This window comes from Anabrus simplex, chromosome 11 (genome assembly GCF_040414725.1).
Source record: "Anabrus simplex isolate iqAnaSimp1 chromosome 11, ASM4041472v1, whole genome shotgun sequence".
Lineage (NCBI taxonomy): Eukaryota > Metazoa > Arthropoda > Insecta > Orthoptera > Tettigoniidae > Anabrus > Anabrus simplex.
Window position 1 is genome coordinate 5,961,456 of NC_090275.1, and position 23,573 is coordinate 5,985,028.

A 23,573-nucleotide genomic window follows, 5' to 3' on the forward strand; every position below is an offset into this window, starting at 1 on the left:
CTCCAAGAATTCTACAGATAATTTTATACTCAATATCACCGCCGTCTCAATCTCGATATGTCCAGAGCTGTGGTGACGTCACAAAACAGAATAAATAACTTTGACCTATAAAGACTATTTCAAGGAATATTAGGGGAATAACTAGACAATAATGATAATAAAACAAGCGAACAGAACTTTCAGCACTGAAATGTACCGTTTTATGAGTCACAGTTTCTCTCGAACGTGACTGTGCATAGCGGTTCTCTCCTCCAAGAACTGCATTACGTTTTGTGAATGTGAGCGGATTTTCCATACTTAATGAAGATGCTGCCTTTTAAGGAGCGGATATAAGCCACGTTCACAGAAGGTGGTTGTTGAGTGAAGGTAGTGGAAAAAAGTGAAATTTCTCCGGAGGCATTTATGTGTAATGTAAATCTGGAAGTCAAAGAGTTTAAGTTGGTACAGAACTTTACAAGCCGAGTGAGTTTGGCCGAGAAAATATTTACCACGCTGGGTTGAATTTATAATTGTGAATGTGAAGTGTAGAGGAAATCTAACTCTGGTCTGTGCTGTCAAAACCATCGCTGGCCTCGAGGAAAGTATTAATTCTATACTCTGCGTACGTGTAAAGTAAATAAAATACCTAAAACTTCTGTAGAAGTTAAGTTTTATTGGAGTATTTGCGAGCTATCTCACAGCCGATATGACGTTTATTAATGTTGCACTTCGGAATTGAGCCAGTCAGTAAATTCAAATATTTAGGATCAATTAATGAGGCGTATGGCACAAGTTCGTTTTAAATTGACTGAAGAGTAGCCAAGCTTAAATAGAAGTAAATATTCTAACAGGCCATTATTATTATTATTATTATTATTATTATTATTATTATTATTATTATTATTATTATTATCTATATATATAAAGTAGCTTGTCCTGACTGACTGACTGATTCATCATCGCCGAGCCAAAACTACTGGACATAAAGAAATGAAATTTTGGGCATAGATTCATATTAAGATGTAGGTGCTCGCTAAGAGAGGATTTTTGGATATTCCGTCGCTAAGGGGGTGAAAAGGGGGGTGAAATTTTAAAATGAGTGTGTCTATATCTCAAAACTTTAAAAGTTTACAGATGTGAAAATTGGTATTTAGAATCTTCTTTAAAAATAAGGAAACACGTATTTTTTTGTTTTCAGACAATCCCAATAGGAGGGGTGAAAAAGGGGTTGAATGCCTTTAATCCGGATACGCTACTTATATCTCAGAAACTGAAGATATTACAGACCTCAAAATTGGTACTTTTGATCGCTGTGAAAAATAAAGAAACACATATTTTTTTGTTTTTGGAATGCGAGGGTGAAGGGGGGGGTGAATTTTTAAAATGAGTGCATCTATATCTCAAAAGTTTTAAAGTTTAGAGATGTAAAAATTAGTATTTAGAATCTTCATTAAAAATAAAGGAACACGTATTTTTTTGTTTTCGGAAAATCCCAATAGGAGTGGTGAAAAGGGGTGAAAAATGTGTTGAATGCCTTTAAAGAGAATACATATATCTCAGAAACTGAAGATATTACAGACCTCAAAATTGGTACTTTTGATCGCTTTCAAAAATAAAGAAACACATATTTTTTTGTTTTTGGAAAATTCAATTAATGCGAGGGTGAAAAGGGGGGTGAATTTTTAAAATGAGTGCATCTATATCTCAAAAGTTTTAAAGTTTAGAGATGTAAAAATTGGTATTTAGAATCTTCATTAAAAATAAAGGAATACGTATTTTTTTGTTTTCGGAAAATCCCAATAGGAGGGGTGAAAAGGGGTGAAAAATGGGTTCGGATGCCTTTAAAGAGAATACTTATATCTTAGAAACTGAATATATTACAGACCTGAAAATTGGTATTTGGGATCTACTTTAAAAATAAAGAAACAGGTATTTTTTCGTTTTGGGAAAATCCAAATAATGGGGGGTGAAAAGGGGGGTGAATTTTGAAAATGAGTGTGTCTACATCTTAAAACTTTAAACGTTTACAGATGTAAAAATTGGTGTTTAGAATCTCCCTTAAAAATAAAGGAAGACGTATTTCTTTGTTTTCTCTAAATCCCAATAGGAGGGGTGTAAAAGGGTGAATAATGGGTTGAATGCCTTTAATGAGGATACATATATCCCAGAAACTGAAGATATTACAGAAGTGAACATTTGTAAATGGGATCTCCTTTAAAAATATAGAAACACGTATATTTTTGCTTTTGGAAAATTCAATTAATGGCGGTTAAACAGGAGTGGCAAACTGGGGTGAATTTTTTGAAAGACTAGGTATATCTACAGAATATCTGAGAAGGGTAAAATGTTACAGACGTAAATAGTGGGTATTTGGAATCTCCTGTAAGTGTAAAGGAACATAGGTGATTTGTCTTTGGAAACTCCACTTAAGGGGAACTAAAATGGAGTGAAATTTTAAAATGAGAATTTCTACAGTATATCTCAAAAAACTTAACATGTACAGAAGTGAAAAATGGTCATTTTTTAATCCTATTAAAATAAAGAAAAGTGTATTTTTAGTTTTCGGAAATACAACTTGGGTAGTGGGGGTTGGGGGGGTAAAAGTGACTGAAAATGGTGTTGAATTCTTTTAATTAGACTACTGATATCTCAAAAATGAAGATGTTACACACGTGAAATTTTATTTTTGGAATCTGCTTTAAAAGTAAACAAACACGTATTCTCGGAAAATCCAATGAAGGGGATTTGGAGTGTTAAAGGATAGAAAAAATTAATTGACTTAATTGTATGAGAATACATACATCTAATAAAAACTAAAGTTGTTACAGACGTGAAAATTGGTATTTTGATCTCCTTTAAAAACTAAGAAAAGCGCGTTTTGGGGGGAAACAATCTGGGGGGGGGGGCGGGAGTGAAAAGGAGTTGAATTCCTTTCATGAGGACACATAAATCAAAAACTGAAGAGGTTAGAGTGGTGATAATTGGTATTTAGAAGATCCTTTACTATTAAAGGAACAAGCATTTTTTGCTTTAATATCACTTTGTGAGGGAGGGGGGGGGGGGGAGTGTGGAAGGAAGTTAAAAACGTGAATTATTTTTAAGGGGATACTTATATCTCAATACTGAAGGTAATAAACGTGAACATTGGTATTTGGAATCTCCTTTAAACATAAAGAAACACGCCTTCTTTTAATTTTTTGGAGGGTGGGGGTAAATAGACTTAACGGCGGTGGGGTGTAAAAGGAGGTGAGACCAATTGATTTTACTGTTCGTAATGTACTTATAATGAGCCTCCGTTGCTCAGTCGGCAGCGCGCCGGCCTCTCACAGCTGGGTTCCGTGTTTCAAATCCCGGTCACTCCATGTGACATTCGTGCTGGACAAAATGGAGGCGGGACGGTTTTTTCTCCGGATACTCCGGCTTTCCCTGTCATCATTCATTCCAGCAACACTGTTCAATATTTCATTTCATTTGTCACTCATCGATCATTGCCCCAGAGGGGAGCTTCGGCAGCCGGTACAATTCCTATTGTCGCCGCTAGATGGGGCTTTATTCATTCCATCACTGATCCTGTCGAATGATAGGAAACAGGCTGTAGACTTGCGATGTACTTATTCTGATCATAAACCGATCATTTTTAATCTTTCCTGGGTTCTTTTTCAACAGCCATATTTTCCTTCGGAGAACGTTCTTAGATTAGAGTAGATTCTCCTGGCATATAAATAAAAATTTAAACACATTTGAAATAAACGATAGGAATGAGATTGGCCGTCAAATTGTTCACCTCTATAATAAGGTCAATAATACACGCAGGTATGTCGTTCGTATCGCCAGAAATTCCGCACACTTGCCTACGCGCAACAATGGTGCTGGTCACATTGTTAGCAATGACAATGGCAGCAGATGTATTTTACCGCCAAGTAGCGGTCTTGCATATTGCTGTGGGGTCCAGAACATCAATAATAATAATAATAATAATAATAATAATAATAATAATAATAATAATAATAATAATAATAATAATAATAATACCTAAATTCAATTAATTTCAACCACCCTAATAATAATAATAATAATAATAATAATAATAATATCCTGGACCATCGTCAACATGTGCGGACCGTGCTGGAAACGGGTCCTGGACGGGTAATGACTACGATTGCAGTCCGGCCGCCGGTTTAGTACCGCCAAGGCACCTAAGAGGACACCACGCCGGATCTCCTCAAGGATTTGATCCACATTAAAAATGCTTATAGGAAAGCATGGCTAAGATTTAGGAACCCAACTGACCGGGTGGAATACCTGGACCTAGCCCGGGAAATACGAAATCGATTGCTGGAAAGAAAGATTGAAAAATGGGAGGAACGTTGCCGTAATCTCTCAGTAAACGAGTCAGATCACGAATATCGGCGGGTTGTATATAAAACGATAAGCATTTAATTATAAATTTCAGTATATTACCGTAGCGAAGCACGGGTATCTTGCTAGTAATTAATATGTCTTATGGGTGGAGGTCATCTGAACATTTGCGTCACGAAATTAGCGATACAAAATATGTGACCCGATGTTTCCTTGCAACCGAGCAAAGCTGTGATGTGAAGTACTGACGGATGGCCGTGACTGAGAGACATATGATCAGAGAGGGGCGTTAGAGTACAGATGGTCGATGTGATCTTGTAGACTGTGATGTGAAGTACTGATGGATGGCCATTACTGAGAGACATATGATCAGAGAGGGGCGTTAGAGAACAGATGGTCGATGTGATCTTGCAGGCTGTGATGTGAAGTATTGATGGAGGACCATGACTGAGAGACACATTATCAAAGAGCGACGCTTGAAGGTGGTCGTCGTGATCTTGGAAGCTTGAAGAACAGTTGGATCCCCATGACTGAGACATATAAAGGGGCATCATCTCATCTTACTCTAAGAACTGATTGTTTCGTTCGTGGTGGTTTCACAATTACTACGCCCTATTGACTGCAAATTCCACACAGACGACTCTCGAAAATGATTCGTGATCAATTTGAGTTTCATTTTTTGAAGGACGAATTCATGATCATTTGATTTTCACAAAGGGAAACTTGAAAGCATTTTATTATTTATTTACTTGGATGTACAGGTTCCGCCTCTCATTGTACTGCCCCCCGGTTCAGAGGGCCTCGGGTTCAATTCCTGTCCTGGCCGGGCGTTTTAATTGCTTGTGGTCAATTCATCTGCCTCGGGGACTGGTCAGTTGTGTTCGTCTTAATACATTTATATCCATTGGCATTCAACTACTAATCGCCATGGAAACACGCAATAGTGAATACATCCCTCCATTTAGGGTTGGTGTTAGGAAGGGCACCTGACCGTAAAACTGAGCCAACACACATCAAGCACCGACTGCATTACATTGAGTTAAAAAAAAGCAAGAAGACAAAGAAGATCTAACCCGCTGCGGATGGGGGTGGTAGAATAACACCCACGGTATCCCCTGCGTGTCGTAAGAGGCTACTAAAAGGGGCTCCAGGGGCCCTCTACTTGAGAGCGTGGTTTGGCAACCACTGGGCCCGTAGCTGTGTCCTGGCGTTGCTTCCACTGACTTGTGCCAGCCTCCTCGCTTTCATCTAACCTTTGCAACCTCCTTTCGTCAAATCTTGTTCTTTTCCGACCCCGACGCTGTTAGAGCATTCGAGGGCTAGGACGCCTTTCATTTTCACGCCCTTCGTGACCCATATCTTTCTTTGTCCGATATCTTCATTTTTCGAATTTCGGGTCCCTTCCATTTTGTCTCGGATTAGTGTCATATAGAGAATGGTAACCCAGTTGTGCTTCCTCTTAAAACAATAATGACCACCACCACCACCTCACCAGGGAAGATTTATTTGAGCATACAAATATACTGTAATAATAGTTATAATAATAATAAGAATGTTATTTCTTAATCTGTTTAGCCTCCAGGGTTGGTTTTCCCTCGGACTCTGCGAGGGATCCCACCTCTATCGCCTCAAGGGTAGCGTCCTGGAGCGTGAGACTTTGGGTCGGGTGATACAACTTTTAAGGAGGAACAGTACCTCGCTCAGCCGTCCTCACCTGAACAGGGCCCTTGTGGGGGGATGAAGAGATTGGAAGGGATACACAAGGAAGAGGGAAGGAAACGGCTGTCGCCTCAAGTTATGTACCATCCCGGCATTTGCCTGGACGAGAAGTGGAAAATCACGGAAAACCACTTCGAGAATGTCTGAGGTGAGAATCGAACCCCCTCTACTCAATTGACCTCCCAAGGCTTGGTGGACCCCGTTCCAGCCCTCGTGCCACTTTTCAAATTTCGTGGCAGAGGCAGGAATCGAAGCCGGGCCGCCAGTGGTGGCAGCTAATCACGGCAACCACTACACCACAGAGGGTTAACTCAGCTACCATGTGCAATCCTTATAATTTGACGCCATTTGGACGATCTATTCTAATTAATTTTCTCAGGTAAACAACAAATGTGACATCAGAGAACATCGTACGACATGCCCTGGTGTGTGAATTTTTCTCCGCTTTACTAACGCCAACTACTTCTGCAGGGTTTGAACCCGCAATCCTTGGAACTATAGACAGACACTCTACCACTGATCCAGTGAGGGAGGTGTGTAATAATCCTCTAACCCCCCGACACGGTCCTGCGGGAAAGGGACATAAATAGTAGTTCCTTTAGCAATTAACCTAATGCCTATTCTTCTCCTTCTGGCGCTGTCATCTCACATTTCTTATTTTGTGTTTCTCATGTTAGATTTGCCGTGTTGTAGATCTTGGAGGTTCCTCGCCAACTTTCCCATTTCCCATCTATGATCGGTTGTATCAGGTGTTATTAGTGATCGAAAAAACTGCCTTCCTGCGTTTCACGTAATTTAAGAGTTCACGTGATTTCCCGGTAGGTGACGTGGTCTCGACACATCCACATTTCAAAGGCCTGAAGCCCTCAGACACCGTAAAGCAAGACTCCACGTCACGCCTGGTCTGTACACATCACATCACGGCCCCGCGTGCCCGGAGGCCCCGGCCAGGTCAGGGATTTTTACCTGGATCTGAGGGCTGGTTCGAGGTCTACTGAGCCTTTATGATTACAATAGACGGCGAGATAGCGGCCCCGGTCTGGAAAGCCAAGAATAACGGGCGAGAGGTTTGCTCGTGTTGACCGCACGACACTTCAAGCCTTGCGGCTGAGCAGCGGTCGCTTGGTGGGCCAAGGCCCTTCGGGGCTGTTGCGCCATGCGGTTTGTTTGGTTCAAGGGCACCTCTTGCTCGTTACGAAATATCAATTTTTGATCTCTAACTGCATAAATATCTGATCCCAGAAAAAACTTAAAGGAATGTTGCCTTAAAAGGTATTATGCATTCTGTTTTTAAGGATGTAAGGCCATGGCGGTCACCCCTGTTTTGACGTCATCGCTTTGACTCTTTGCCTTATCATTCTCTCGTAAGTAATTGTGTTCAATTAATGTGATTCATAAAAAATTGCAATACATTTGTCGGTTGAGTGAACTGCGTGTCGAAGTAACCGCTGTAACAAGAAGCGTTCTGGGGCTCCTAAATACTTTACTAATGCTGTCAGTCCGACTATTGCCATCAGCATACAGCCCAGTCACGTTCTGAAGTATGATTCACGTCCTAATATAAGACAGAGTTGTGGGAAAAGTGCAAATGTAGGGAGTCTAAAGAAACATTATCATTTACAATTTGTAAATGAAACGTCTTGGACATTGGTATGCTTGGTGGGGAGGGAGGTGAAGGTGTAACTGGCTGCGAGGCAACGAAATTGTTTATCAAACATTCTTTATTACTCGAAAAGTATGAGGTATGTGCTATTCAATAGAGAAAGATTGAAAGAAAAATATGAATTACCACCTTGCAGTTGATGACGTTATTATACAAAGGAAGATGGCTGCCAATAATGGGTATAAAACTACGTGTGGCCCCCAGCATAATATTAGTGAAGCTCGAAGTGAAATCGTGCTGGGAGTTCGCGAGTGGATTCGTTTTAAAGTGTTTACATCGTTTTAAAGGACGCAGTCGTGAAACGAACTGAATTATTTCTTTCTTTGTTAATCCGATTGCCCTCCAAATCCTGGTTACTCCATGTGAGATTTGTACTGGACAAAGCGCAGCGGTTTCCGGTTTTCCCTATTATATTTCATTCCAACAACACCCACCAATGTCATTTCGTTTCATCTGTCAGTCACTGATTATTGCCTCAGAGGAGTGCAACAGGGTTCCGCAGCCGGGGCAAGTACTATCTTCGCCGCTAGATGGGGCTTCATTCATTCCATTCCTTACCCGGTCGAATGACTGGAAACAGCCTGTGGATTTTCATTCATACCTCTTGGAAGTAAACGCAGTGCCTTATCTGATAGGAGAAAATAACGTTTTCTGCCACGGCCTTGGACACGCTAGCGGACGAGGAGAGAAATGGAATTTAGTGCAGAGGGTGATCAGGGGTAAGTTGTTATGTTTGTTCTTATTAAGTTTGTTGAGATCAGTGCCCAAACTTAAGTTTAACTTAAACGCGGGCAGAACTGAGGGAACTGCTAGTTCTGTAGAAAGTTGCTGACCAGAGGGAGGAAACATAACTTCTTATTATTGTCCCTTGCAACAATCAATCGCTACAAGGCCAAGGACCGCGCATGTGCCACTAGCAACATCGATTAAGACATCGATAGGCGCAGCGACTAATCGATGCTCCATAGGTATTACAAGACCAACTACAATATCTCAGACCTTAACCGACCTATCGAAACTGTCCATAATGGCGGCAGCTGGAGTGCTAGCATGCGTTTGTTTTGATTTGTATAAGCCGTGTTGTTACCAAATATTTACAGAAATATGAATATTATTAATCGTACATTATATTTATGTATGGTCTTAAGAAGGTTATAGATCCTCTTTCAGTGCCGTAAGAAAATGTTTGTTCTCAAAGAGCTTATTTATTCCAACAAGATCGGTGGTGATTAGGTTAATGTTGATTCTCGTGTTCTTCTCTAAAAGCATTTTCTTCATTTTTAGTTACCTATGCAATATGTTTATAGTTTAATGAGCTGTGTGCCTGGATGTAAGTAAGAGTTTCAGTGTTCCCGTTTCCAAAAAACATAGTATTAAGGCAAAATTGGGTTAAGAACATTCGTGAGGAAAACTTCGAACCGAATCATAGAACTAATAACGTTGTGTGCATTAATCATTTTATCATTTTTGAAATCAAATGTATTGTTAGGGAAGACATAATATACGGTACCCATAGAAGGTGGTGATCTAATGCGCGTGCCGCGCGAACTTCCGAAGTTAAAAGTAATGATGCCTATCCTAGCATTTTCCCTATCAGCCAACGTACCTTACGACAAAGAAACTTAAATCAGTCCCAGAAAGATCCGGAAAATCATGACCAAGATTTATGATTTAGAGACTAAATTAATCTTAAACGGTGGTGCAAGACTGATGTAATTAATTTTCAACGTTTTACAATGTACATGCGTAAACTAAACCTAACCCCATTTCCCGTGAGTTAACTTGAGGATTACGTTCTCTTTTTATATAAAATACAATTATGCCATCAATTCTGGTGAGTTTTAAGGTGACGAGTGCTTTAGATGGTCAAGTGTATCATACAAATATCTCTTGTACCTACTCAACAATACAGAAGGATTTTGGAAGGTTGAAATTTTTTTGGAGAAATTTGTTTGCGTGTTTTGCAAAATGGACTGTGGTTAATGGTGGTGTTACATAGTATTTCATGTAAAGTTAAAAATGTTCTTTCTTGACATCGTATTTGTTGACCGGAGATTCATATGTGAAATATTTTTATACTCTGTGTCTGTTTAAGGTTATAAACTCCATAGTTGGTTCCGTATTGAGTTAAGATTACACGTAAAGTAAATGCTAAGTCTTGTTATTTAGAAGTCTTGTTATTGAGAAGGTGGAAATAACAAGACTTAGCATTTACTATGTGTCTGTTTCAACCTGACGTTGATACAATAATTCTCCCTTCGTTATTTTCCCCTCTGAAATTTCATTTATACTTACAATACGCGATAACGCTACTTTCGGTGTTTGATTATTCATATTTTGAGTTAGTGAGTTGCATTTCATGACGTTCGACGTGTGATATTTTCTTTACGTGACTCGGAATAGACATGCATAACCTCTCCCTCAACCTCTCATATCGCACACCGATGTCCGCCATGTTTTTTTCTGGATTACGGTGTGATGTAATTGTAGTTGGTCTTGAGTATTATCAAAGCAAGACCGACTCCAGACCTTAATGCTACTCTCGATCGTTCAAAGATGGCGAATCGAGTAGCCGGAATTGTTGGAAATCTGGGTTTGTTTTGGTTTGTTGTTATCGTATGTAGTCTGTGTAATTTTATGAAATTTGATGATAAATGTTAGTTTCTTTGTAGAATATAAGTGTGCGAGCGTATTTATATGAGTCAGTGGATACATACGATCTGTAATTAAACGCAGTAATTTGAGAATATGCTTGCTTTGATCATGCTTTACCAGTTAAAGAACTTGATTGCACTAGGTGGACCTGGTTTTAGTCTAACTATGGCAATGCCTCTCATACAACTATTCTTAAGTTTCCTACGGAATAGAACATTAAGACAGAAATGGATTAGGAATATACATCGTGATTATTTTGAAGTCCATGACAAAACTGTAGCGTGCATACATCATTTTGAGAATAAGTCTGAGGTTAGGGAAGCCATTTCTCTACTTCAAAACTATTCGTGTTCCTCGAAAAATATTAATATAGATAGAATATAATTGACATTGTGTTATTCCATCAGTGTATGTGCTTCAAAGTGTTGAGTGATTTAGATGCAAGTTTATTTTACAATAATCTGTGCTTTGCCTGCGGAAATGCCTCAATCAATCAATCAATCAATCAATCAATCAATCAATCAATCAATCAATCAATCAATCAATCAATCAATCAATCAATCAATCAATCAATCACTACTGATCTGCATTTAGGGCAGTCGCCCAGGTGGCAGATTCCCTATATGTTGTTTTCCTAGTCTTTTCTTAAATGATTGCAAAGAAATTGGAAATTTATTGAACATCTCCATTGGTAAGTTATTCCAATCCCTAACTCCCCTTCCTATAAACGAATATTTGCCCCAGTTTGTCCTCTTGAATTCCAACTTTATCTTCATATTGTGATCTTTCCTACTTTTAAAGACACCATCCAAACTTATTCGTCTACTGATGTCCTCCCTCGCCATCTCTCCACTGACAGCTCGGAACATACCACTTAGTCGAGCAGCTCGTCTCTTTTCCCCCAAGTCTTCCCAGCCCAAACTTTGCAACATTTTTGTAACGCTACTCTTTTGTCTGAAATCGCCCAGAACAAATCGAACTGCTTTTCTTTGGATTTTTTCCAGTTCCTGAATCAAATAATCCTGGTAAGGGTCCCATACGCTGGAACCATACTCTAGTTGGGGTCTCACCAGAGACAAATATGCTCTCTCCTTTTCATCCTTACTACAACCCCTAAATACTCTCATAACTATATGCAGAGATCTGTACCCTTTATTTACAATTATATTTATGTGATTACCCCAATGAAGATCTTTCCTTATATTAATACCTAGGTATTTACAATGATCCCCAAAAGGAACTCTCACCCCATCAAAGCAGTAATTAAAACTGAGAGGACTTTTCCTATTTGTGAAACTCACAACCTGACTTTTATCCCCGTTTATCATCATACCATTGCCTACGGTCCATCTCACAACATTATCGAGGTCATTTTGCAGTTGCTCACAATCTTGTAACTTATTTACTACTCTGTACAGAATAACATCATCTGCGAAAAGCCTTATCTCTGATTCCACTTCTTTACACATATCATTGATATATATAAGAAAACATAAAGGTCCAATAATAATGCCTTGAGGAATTCCCCTCTTAATTCTTACAGGGACAGATAAAGCTTCACCTACTCTAATTCTCTGAGTTCTATTTTCTAGAAACAGAGCCACCCATTCAGTCACTCTTTTGTCAAGTCCAATTGCACTCATTTTAGCCAGTAGTCTCCCATGATGTACCCTATCAAATGCCTTAGACAGGTCAATCGCGATACAGTCCAATTGACCTCCTGAATCCAGGATAACTGCTGTATCTTGCTGGAATCCTACAAGTTGGGCTTCAGGGAATAACCTTTCATAAACCCAAACTGCCTTCTATCAAACCAGGTATTAATTTTGCAAACATGTCATATAATCAGAAAGAATGCTTTCCCAAAGCTTACATACACTGACTGACAGAGCAAATACAACACCAAGAAGGAGTGGTCAGAACTTAATGCCAATTGCAGGGTAGACTGACGTCACTGAGGTATGCTCATGATGTGAAATGCGCCGCTGTGCTGCGCACGTAGCGAACGATAAATGGGACACGGCGTTGGCGAATGGTCCACTTCGTACCGTGATTTCTCAGCCGACAGTCATTGTAGAACGTGTTGTCGTGTGCCACAGGACACGTGTATAGCTAAGAATGCCAGGCCGCCGTCAACGGAGGCATTTCCAGCAGACAGACGACTTTACGAGGGGTATGGTGATCGGGCTGAGAAGGGCAGGTTGGTCGCTTCGTCAAATCGCAGCCGATACCCATAGGGATGTGTCCACGGTGCAGCGCCTGTGGCGAAGATGGTTGGCGCAGGGACATGTGGCACGTGCGAGGGGTCCAGGCGCAGCCCGAGTGACGTCAGCACGCGAGGATCGGCGCATCCGCCGCCAAGCGGTGGCAGCCCCGCACGCCACGTCAACCGCCATTCTTCAGCAAGTGCAAGACACCCTGGCTGTTCCAATATCGACCAGAACAATTTCCCGTCGATTGGTTGAAGGAGGCCTGCACTCCCGGCGTCCGCTCAGAAGACTACCATTGACTCCACAGCATAGACGTGCACGCCTGGCATGGTGCCGGGCTAGAGCGACTTGGATGAGGGAATGGCGGAACGTCGTGTTCTCCGATGAGTCACGCTTCTGTTCTGTCAGTGATAGTCACCGCAGACGAGTGTGGCGTCGGCGTGGAGAAAGGTCAAATCCGGCAGTAACTGTGGAGCGCCCTACCGCTAGACAACGCGGCATCATGGTTTGGGGCGCTATTGCGTATGATTCCACGTCACCTCTAGAGCGTATTCAAGGCACGTTAAATGCCCACCGCTACGTGCAGCATGTGCTGCGGCCGGTGGCACTCCCGTACCTTCAGGGGCTGCCCAATGCTCTGTTTCAGCAGGATAATGCCCGCCCACACACTGCTCGCATCTCCCAACAGGCTCTACGAGGTGTACAGATGCTTCCGTGGCCAGCGTACTCTCTGGATCTCTCACCAATCGAACACGTGTGGGATCTCATTGGACGCCGTTTGCAAACTCTGCCCCAGCCTCGTACGGACGACCAACTGTGGCAAATGGTTGGCAGAGAATGGAGAACCATCCCTCAGGACACCATCCGCACTCTTATTGACTCTGTACCTCGACGTGTTTCTGCGTGCATCGCCGCTCGCGGTGGTCCTACATCCTACTGAGTCGATGCCGTGCGCATTGTGTAACCTGCATATCGGTTTGAAATAAACATCAATTATTCGTCCGTGCCGTCTCTGTTTTTTCCCCAACTTTCATCCCTTTCGAACCACTCCTTCTTGGTGTTGCATTTGCTCTGTCAGTCAGTGTACAATGCATGTCAAACTGACTGGCCTGTAATTTTCAGCTTTATGTCTATCACCCTTTCCTTTATACACAGGGGCTACTCTAGCAACTCTCCATTCATTTGGTAAAGTTCCTTCATGCAAACAATAATCAAACAAGTACTTAAGATATGGTACTATTTCCCAACCCATTGTCTTTAGTGTATCGCCCGAAACCTTATCAATTCCAGCTGCTTTTCTAGTTTTCAACTTTGTATCTTACTGTAAATGTCATTGCTGTCATAGGTAAATTTTAATACTTCTTTAGTGTTAGTCACCTCCTCTATCTGGACATTATCCTTGTAACCAACAATCTTTACATACTGCTGACTGAATACTTCTTCCTTTTGAAGACCCTCGCTTAGACACTCCCCTTGTTCATTAATGATTCCTGGAATGTCCTTCTTGGAACCTGTTTCTGCCTTAAAGTACCTATACATACTCTTCCATTTTTCACTAAAATTAAGTGTGGCCACCAATTATGCTTGCCATCTGCAATCTGTATACTGTTACACAAAAGAAATACTGGGTTTGTAACGTAGGGTTTTACACTACCAATACCTTCCGATTCATGCTGTGGTTATGTGTTATCAAACAGACTGCGCCGAACTGAAGCTCGTGCATGTGGTTAAATATCAATGTTTAGTCAATAACTTTTTTGCACTCATATTCTTTAATGGGTAAAAGCCTATTATATCTTCAGTGTCTGAACGTTTCATTACTAAAGTTGCCATCATTGTGTGAAGTGTTGTTATGCCTTATGTCAACATTTTGTTAACATTACCAGGGCCGTTCATTGGGTTAACATTATCATTTCTGGTGTACTTGGGCTGAGTGACTCTGACGGTTAAGGCGCTGGCCTTCTGGCCCCAAGTTGGCAGATTCGATCCTGGCTCAGTCCGGTGGTATTTGAAGGTGCTCAAATACGTCAGCCTCGTGTCGGTAGATTTACTGGCATGTAAAAGAACTACTGTAGGACTAAGTTTCGGCACTTCGACGTCTCCGAAAACCGTAGGAAATGTAGTTAGTGGGACGTAAAGCCAATAACATTATTATTTCGAGTGTTCTTCCTATTCGTTGGGTGCTGAATTTAAGAAAGTGTCTACCATTACCAAAACTAAGGCAACAAGTTGTATTTCACAGTTCTCATGAGCGCGAATAAATCGAGGAATTTCGTACCGTAATTTATTTCAAAACATTCAAAATGATGTTAGAAGTATCATTTTAACAGTTTTATAATGTATTTTCATCTATCTAGCGAAGTGAAATCTAAGAAAAAGCGTTATTTGACGAATTGAAATTTCTAAATAATCAGTTTGTTGGTCTCTTCTCTAGCAGTATATATGTGATTCTTGTTGGCGAAGCGTTTTTATACGTGTAAAAGTGATTTTCCCTATGATGTTTCATTTGTCATGTTAATTTACTGCCGTTTATGTAATATGTACGTGATATTTTCGTGTTAGCCATTACCAGCAATCCGGCTACTTCGGATGCCATGTTTTTTATTATATTACGGTCTGAGAATTGGGGTCGGTCTTGTCTTAATACAGTAGAGACAATACGCAACACTCAGCGAGATATCGAGGGACAGCTATTAGAACTCTCTCTAGCGGATTGACCTGCGAACTACTGATTCTGTCGTAAGAGCACGTGTATTTGTGTGTGAAGGTTTTGGTGTTATTTATGCGTTTTCAGTGAGTTGACATAATTAAGTAGTAGTGTGTGTCATTTCTTGATATCTCCTCTCAACATGAGGGGAAGGTATGTGCTGTGTTTGGCTGAAGTAACTATGAAGTAGAGAAGAATGCGCGGTCTTTCTTCCGTTTCCCTCGTGACAAGAAAATGTAAGTAATATTGTGTTTGCATATATATTCTTCCAGTGACAAAGAGATTTTTATAGTACTTCATAATCTTCTGACCTGCTCGACCCATATGTTAACTGGTTTAAAATATTACGCATATTTTATTGTATAGTGCAGCAGTTAACCTTCAATACCGATGTGTTGTTGTAGGTGTGATCTGTGGGTTTGATTTAATTCAGGAAAATACATATGCATTTCAGTGTGTCTGGTTGTGTTCCAAGTTACCCCATTTGGAATGCCGTAATGCGTTGTCAAGCACTGAAGAAAATAAAGGTGATTTAAGAAATGTACATATTTTGCTGAAACAATATGATGATGCAAATTTGCTTTACCCTAATGTAATGGCATTATGGCAAGTATTGCTTGTAGGGAAAGTTTGAATGTTTTTGAGGCTAAATTTATAGATTTTCTTTCTGTTACTAGGCTTCAAGTTAAAAGGAAAATTGTCCATCTCTTAAATGTAAATTCATTGAATCCTTTGTGTGAGGAATGTGCCGATATTTTTGTTGGCAAGTGTTTTAATATGATGATAAAGTGCTTTTAAATGAGAAAAAAAGAAAAATCTGAAAAATATGAAGATAAAGTTGAAATTCAAGAGGAGAAATTGGGGAAAATATTCGTTTATAGAAAGGGTAATTAGGGATTGGAATAACTTAACCAAGGGAGATGTTCAATAAATTTTCAATTTCTATGAAATCGTTCAAGAAAAGGCTAGGAAAACAACATATAGGGAATCTGCTACCTGGGCAACTGCCCTAAATGCAGATCAGTAGTGATTGATTGATTGATTGATTGATTGATTGATTGATTGATTGATTGATTGATTGATTGATTGATTTATTGATTGGTGTCTATGATAGAATAGGGATGTATCACGCAAAACTTGTCCGCTGGGCAGCGTAATGGTAATACCCGGTATGCGCTTTCCGCTGCTCGATTGTTTTACATGAGACTTATATGGAGTATTCCTACATTTGTAATCATCGAAACGAAACTTTCGCTTTAAATGCATTAAAATGGGGTTACCATATTCTGCTAATGCTTTTAACAAGACGGAAATGGTATAGGTGCAATGACGATTGCGGATTTGGGAGCAGAATTGAAGAAAAGGGGCGAAAAAAATATCCGGAAAAATGCAAGAGTTGATTGAAAGGTAAGGAATATATGCAGCAACTCTTTCTTATAGCTTTTTAGTTAAGATTGAATTCTTAAAGTACAAATAGCATTTTGAAAACGTTCCTAATACGGTATTTTTCTTGTCTTTGCGGGTTAGAGGCGTACTGGTGTGACAGCAGTGCCTGAGGCTACATCCAGTACGACTGAACTTCATTTCCCTGCAGCACAGGACTTTCTGGATCTTGTTTTGGACCATAAGACAAATATAAAGATTTCAAATTTGGAATTAATGAATTATTTCCTGTTCAGGAAGTCTGAAATTGATGTTGCTCCAGTGTCAAATTATAGGTCATGTTGTGATTCAGGGTACCGATACTATACCACACACGGTGTTATGACTGTTTTCGTAATTCTATATCTTCTTGCTCTCTGAGTTATTTCCAAGGTACCGGTGCCACACCATGAAAATATCCTTAAGTCTTCGTCTTTCGCCTAAAATTATTGAAATAGGTCATATTAACTTTTTAGAATGTCACTACCTTATTATAAAATTATTTCTTAATTAGTACTAATTAGCTTATGACATAATCGTCATTTCGAGCAGACTTTGATATCAGGAGTCATATTTTTATTTCGTAGGTCCTGCCTACGAATCGCGTGCAACCACTTTTTACGGAAAGGATCTCGCTTAGGAAATTGATGGTATGAATACGGTCGACCTTGATTTTGGGATATTGGGACACAGCAATAGTCAGGCATCACAATTTTCTTGCTGTCTTTCTTGTCGTAACGATATATTAAATCTTTAACTTCAACATTTAACTAGGTAACTTCCATTAAAAACACATACAAATAAATGACGATCGACAAGCGCATACCGGGTACTACACGTGAGACATCTATCGGTAGTGTTTCAGTACATCCCTATAGGTTCGTAAGAATAGTATTAAAGCTTGCTCTAATTTTGACCAGGAACTCCCTGTATCCCACAGCTATCGAGAGGCAAAAAGCTGCTCTAGCTATGAGCATTTATCATAACATAACCTGACATAAGATTTTACATAATGAGTGTACTGTTATTTCTGAGGGTACTATATCCAATTTGTGAATGTAATATCTAAATAGTGGATCAACACAGGTGTCCTATATGCCCACATTAACTTCCTTTCAATTTTCTACCGTAGCAATTTTGTCTTAATATTTCCGTAACTGCTCTGTTAGGATTGCATTGATGGATATCGTCAAGCCTACCACCATCCTGTACCTCATTGAAAGAAACGCCATTATCCTTTATTACATGTGAGGTGGAGCCAGCTGTTTGTTAGACATCTATTGCATGTGATATCACATTTATTTACTGAGGCTGCATGTTTCGTTATGTCAGTGTTGTGTTATTCATATTTTAAACCTTGGTAGGGTAATGCTTTAATCTAACTAATGCATTCGTTCGCAATCTTCTTGTTTATTGTGCATCATTCCATTATTGTCTACAAAGTACATGTTTTTGACATTCATCTCGGAGTCCCTGGAGGAATGTAATCTAATATGCGAAGCTTCCACTTCGAAATGAAGTTATTTAGATGACTTCGAAATCTTGAACAGTCGGTAGTGGATACTCCCATGACGTCTACCATTTCGATTTCGATATTACGGTCTGAGATGTTGTAGTCGGTATTTGTAGTCTATATCTCATACATTACTGTGAGTAACATCGCGCTGAATTCTGTTTTAAACCGGTCCGACGGCGAGGCGATCTCTTTATCGGTGTTGTTCACCCCTTCCCTCCTTTCGGCACACCCCTGCTGATACAGAGTGAAGATTGCGATTTATAATCCTTGTCCACTGTTGCTTGTTACCATGGCTACAAAACGGTTGGAAGTTGTTCTCCAACACGTGAACGAAGTTCCGGCACGGTTCATAAATTAAATGTCGAAAATGTAATTTGTCTCGAACAATAGCTCGATTAGCTTAATAATTGTAAAATATTGAAAGACTTTATCACAGAACATTATGATAATTTGTGTACTTAACTCAGTGTTTTGTTTTAGGCCTTTGTTCACGTGGTATTGTGTTGATATAAAATGTGTGTGGGTTTTGTAACATCCCATGTTAAAACAGGCCCCATACATGGCGTACATGAATGGAGCTCAATTTGGTCGAACAATAAGATCTTGGTAATTTATATACCCTTGTAAAACTTGTGTGCAGAATGATAATATTTAATTATGGTGATAATATCACAACATTCCTCTTTATCTTACAGGTGATAACGTCATGTACAGGCAGGCTGTGTGTACATTGGTAGTGAAACTTGCGATACCACTGATATTTGACTAAAAATTGATTTACTAATATATATATATACAGGGTGGTCTGAAAGGACGTATATGCGGTTTGTCCACATGCTCACAAATAATTTGAAAAATAAATAATTCGAAATCTCTCACCGTTGTCGTTCTATCAGCTGCTCAAGGTAGCTTCGCGGGTGAATTCCAATAGGCACTGCGAGGCTAAATCTGCGACGTACACCGCTGTCACCATAGCGTAGCCTACTTGCTGCGGTGCGATCCTGTCACCATAGCGTAGCCTACTTGCCGTGGTGCGATACTGTCACCATAGCGTAGCCTACTTGCCGTGGTGCGATACTGTCACCATAGCGTAGCGTACTTGCTGCGGTGCGATCCTGTCACCATAGCGTAGCCTACTTGCTGCGGTGCGATCCTGTCACCATAGCGTAGCGTACTTGCTGCGGTGCGATCCTGTCACCATAGCGTAGCGTACTTGCTGCGGTGCGATCCTGTCACCATAGCGTAGCGTACTTGCTGCGGTGCGATCCTGTCACCATAGCGTAGCGTACTTGCTGCGGTGCGATCCTGTCACCATAGCGTAGCGTACTTGCTGCGGTGCGATCCTGTCACCATAGCGTAGCCTACTTGCTGCGGTGCGATCCTGTCCATAGCGTAGCGTACTTGCTGCGGTGCGATCCTGTCACCATAGCGTAGGCTACTTGCTGCGGTGCGATCCTGTCACCATAGCGTAGCGTACTTGCTGCGGTTCGATCCTGTCCATAGCATAGCCTACTTGCTGCGGTGCGATCCTGTCACCATAACGTAGCCTACTTGCTGCGGTGCGATCCTTTCACCATAGCGTAGCGTACTTGCTGCGGTGCGATCCTGTCACCATAGCGTAGCCTACTTGCTGCGGTATGATCCTGTCCATAGCGTAGCGTACTTGCTGCGGTGCGATCCTGTCCATAGCATAGCCTACTTGCTGCGGTGCGATCCTGTTACCATAGCGTAGCCTACTTGCTGCGGTGCGATCCTGTCACCATAGCGTAGCGTACTTGCTGCGGTGCGATCCTGTCACCATAGCGTAGCCTACTTGCTGCGGTATGATCCTGTCACCATAGCGTAGCCTACTTGCTGCGGTGCGATCCTGTCACCATAGCATAGCCTACTTGCTGCGGTGCGATCCTGTCACCATAGCGTAGCGTACTTGCTGCGGTGCGATCCTGTCACCATAGCGTAGCCTACTTGCTGCGGTATGATCCTGTCACCATAGCGTAGCGTAAGTGCTGTGATGCGATCCTGTCACCATAGCGTAGCCTACTTGCTGCGGTGCGATCCTGTCACCATAACGTAGCCTACTTGCTGCGGTGCGATCCTGTCACCATAGCGTAGCCTACTTGCTGCGGTGCGATCCTGTCCATAGCGTAGCGTACTTGCTGCGGTGCGATCCTGTCACCATAGCGTAGCGTACTTGCTGCGGTGCGATCCTGTCACCATAGCGTAGCCTACTTGCTGCGGTATGATCCTGTCACCATAGCGTAGCGTACGTGCTGTGATGCGATCCTGTCACCATAGCGTAGCCTACTTGCTGCGGTGCGATCCTGTCACCATAACGTAGCCTACTTGCTGCGGTGCGATCCTGTCACCATAGCGTAGCGTACTTGCTGCGGTGCGATCCTGTCACCATAGCATAGCCTACTTGCTGCGGTGCGATCCTGTTACCATAGCGTAGCCTACTTGCTGCGGTGCGATCCTGTCACAATAGCGTAGCCTACTTGCTGCGGTGTGGTCCTCTTACCATAGCGTAGCCTACTTGCTGTGGTGCGATCTTGTCCGCGTTAAAGTCCCTCCATTGGCGAAGTTTTTTTGCTTTGACTGATTAATCCAGTAGCTTTTGACTGATTAATCCAGTGGCTTAGCTACTGACTACCCATTCGGAAGCCTGAGCTTTGAATGCCGGTCGATCTGGTGTTGAGAGTTTCGTCAAAAAATCCCCTGGAGTCAGAAAGGCCATCCGGCCCTGGGTGGCTCCAGTAAACCCAGAAGTAGCTGGCATACGCTTAAGAAAGTAGTTGTAAATAGTAGAGTAGAGTTGCTCAGCCGGGCGCCTGTTGACACTAGCCTGTGCAGCCGCGGGCAGCTTACGTCACAGTCAAGCGAGAGAGCGATCACACTCGGCACCAGACTGGAGCAGTGACGTTCGGATATGAAGATCGCAAGAACAATATTCGGGTTTGATTTATATTGTGCTCGATCCTTATAAACAGGTTTTTATTTTCCATATTTATGCATTCAAAAGACCTGGCACGTTTCACGTTACAATGTACAAATATACGGGGTTGAAATGTGCAAGATACGATTTACAATTTATAGAAAGCCGGGCAGGTTTAATCCTCGCTCAGTCCGGTGGTATTTGAAGGTGCTCAAATACGTCAGCCTCGTATCGGTAGACTTACTGGCACGTAAAAGAACTCCTGCCGGACTAAATTCCAGCACCTCGGCGTCTACGAAAACTGTAAAAGTAATTAATGGGATGTAAAGCAAACAACATTATTATTGATTTATAGAATGGAAATGACAGAACTTCCACCAAAATAATTGTAAAGTTCCTGATATTCATTCACTAAAACGTAATCTTTTCGCATACTTCAACAAGTTTAGTTCTTGATTTTCAACAGCGTTGTTATGTTATGTGCCTTTCCTTGTTCATTAAGTTTCAGAAAATATTATTTTTAAAAGTTATGATTAGATAATTGCAAGACTCTACATAGTGAGTGAGTTTCACCACTAGAGAAGACAAGTACAACAACAGTGACATTCAATAACAAGTACGTACGCAGAACGCCTTCGAATTAATAATCTCATTAATGTTATTCCCGGCAAACGTTATTGGATTGTTGATGAGTTTATCAGAGCATTTAAGCTCGAGTGACAACAAGCCACATGTTATCCATTTTACTCCTTATACTAAAGCATACTTCCCTTTAAATGTAATAGTGAGACTTTTAATTCATTGCGGAGACTACAAAACTATTTTGAGATATCGGTAAACTCTTCATTGTATATGATCAGTATATGAAAACAGAACAGATATAGGTAATTCTCTACAACGTAAGTTATATTGACAATTACCTCGATTTCTGTCCACTGGAAATTAAGTATAAGACTATTCCTTCAATACTTAAACGAACGTTCATTGACCTTTACGGCCCGTGACGTAACCACAAGTTCGCTGTCGCTGAAGCGCACACAATGATCGCTCGCCCGCCCACTTAACACTGAGTCATGGGAAGACACTGAATGTGAACATGTTAATAATGAGTTGCTCCTCAAAACGGCAACAATACGGCGAGGCATCGACTCTACAAGGTGTTGGAATCATTCTGGAGGAATCTGCACCCGCGCATCTTGCACTGCTACTGAGTAGTTGGTGCGTACACCAGCATCGACAGCTCGAATGGATTAAGATCGGGGGATCTGGAGGGCCAATCCACTGGTGCTCCTCCAACTACCTGCGTGCCAGCACAGCACAGAGCGGTGACATGGCGTCTCCATCAGGGCACTGTAGGGCCAGAAAGGGATACAGATGGTCTGAAAGAATGTCCACATAACGTGCACCTGTCAGCGCTCTGTGCAGCCGGAAAATGGGGCCTAATTGCGACGATGAGAACCCCGCCCAGACCAGAACTGAGCCACCTGCCGCCAGGACACAACCTGATTGACACACAGGATCTATAGCTTCATGGGGAATACGCCACAGCCTCACGCGCCCATCAGCTCGATACAACTGGAACCGAGATTCATCGGACCATACCACACACCGCCACTGCTCCATGATCCATTGCCGATGTTCGCGGGCCCATGCACGTCGTTGAGCTCTGTGTCGAAGTGTCAGCAAAGGGACACGAGTTGGTTGTTGGCTGGTGAAGCCTATGTGGTGCAATTGCCTCCTTATAGTCATGGTAGAAATGGGTTCCTGACTCCCAACATTCAACTGGGCGGTGATGTGACTCACAGTAGCCCGTCGAGCGCCCAGTATGGTTCTCCGGAGGCGACGTGATGTCCGTTCGTTAAACACCTGTAGCCTTCCCATGCGGCGGGATATTGAAGATCCACCCTTGACACTGTTGACCCCGGAAACCCGAATTCCCGTGTAATCTCCGCAATGCTATGACCCATGCGCCGTGCGCCGATGATCATTCCACATTCAAAGTCGCGACGTGTTGCCATCTTCACGACACTGGTGTCTGTGACAGACTGCTTAGTTACGCCACAGCTAGCTCAGGGGTCATACACGGCACCTCTTCTCGTGACGTTGGGTCACTCAGTGTATATGCTGTGTGCTCGCGGGACGAACACGCCCTTCGCTGCTCTTTCAGATTAGATTTAAGGAAAGGAGGCTGTGCTGGGGTCACGCTGCAAGGATCACGAAACTGTTGGTGTATTGTACATCAAAGTACTACCATGTGAAGGCATTTTGTGCCATTTAGGCTGTCTCCCTGTCAATTTGGAAGTTACCGGGCGAGTTGGCCGTGCGCGTAGAGGCGCGCGGCTGTGGGCTTGCATCCGGGAGATAGTAGGTTCGAATCCCACTATCGGCAGCCCTGAAAATGGTTTTCCGTG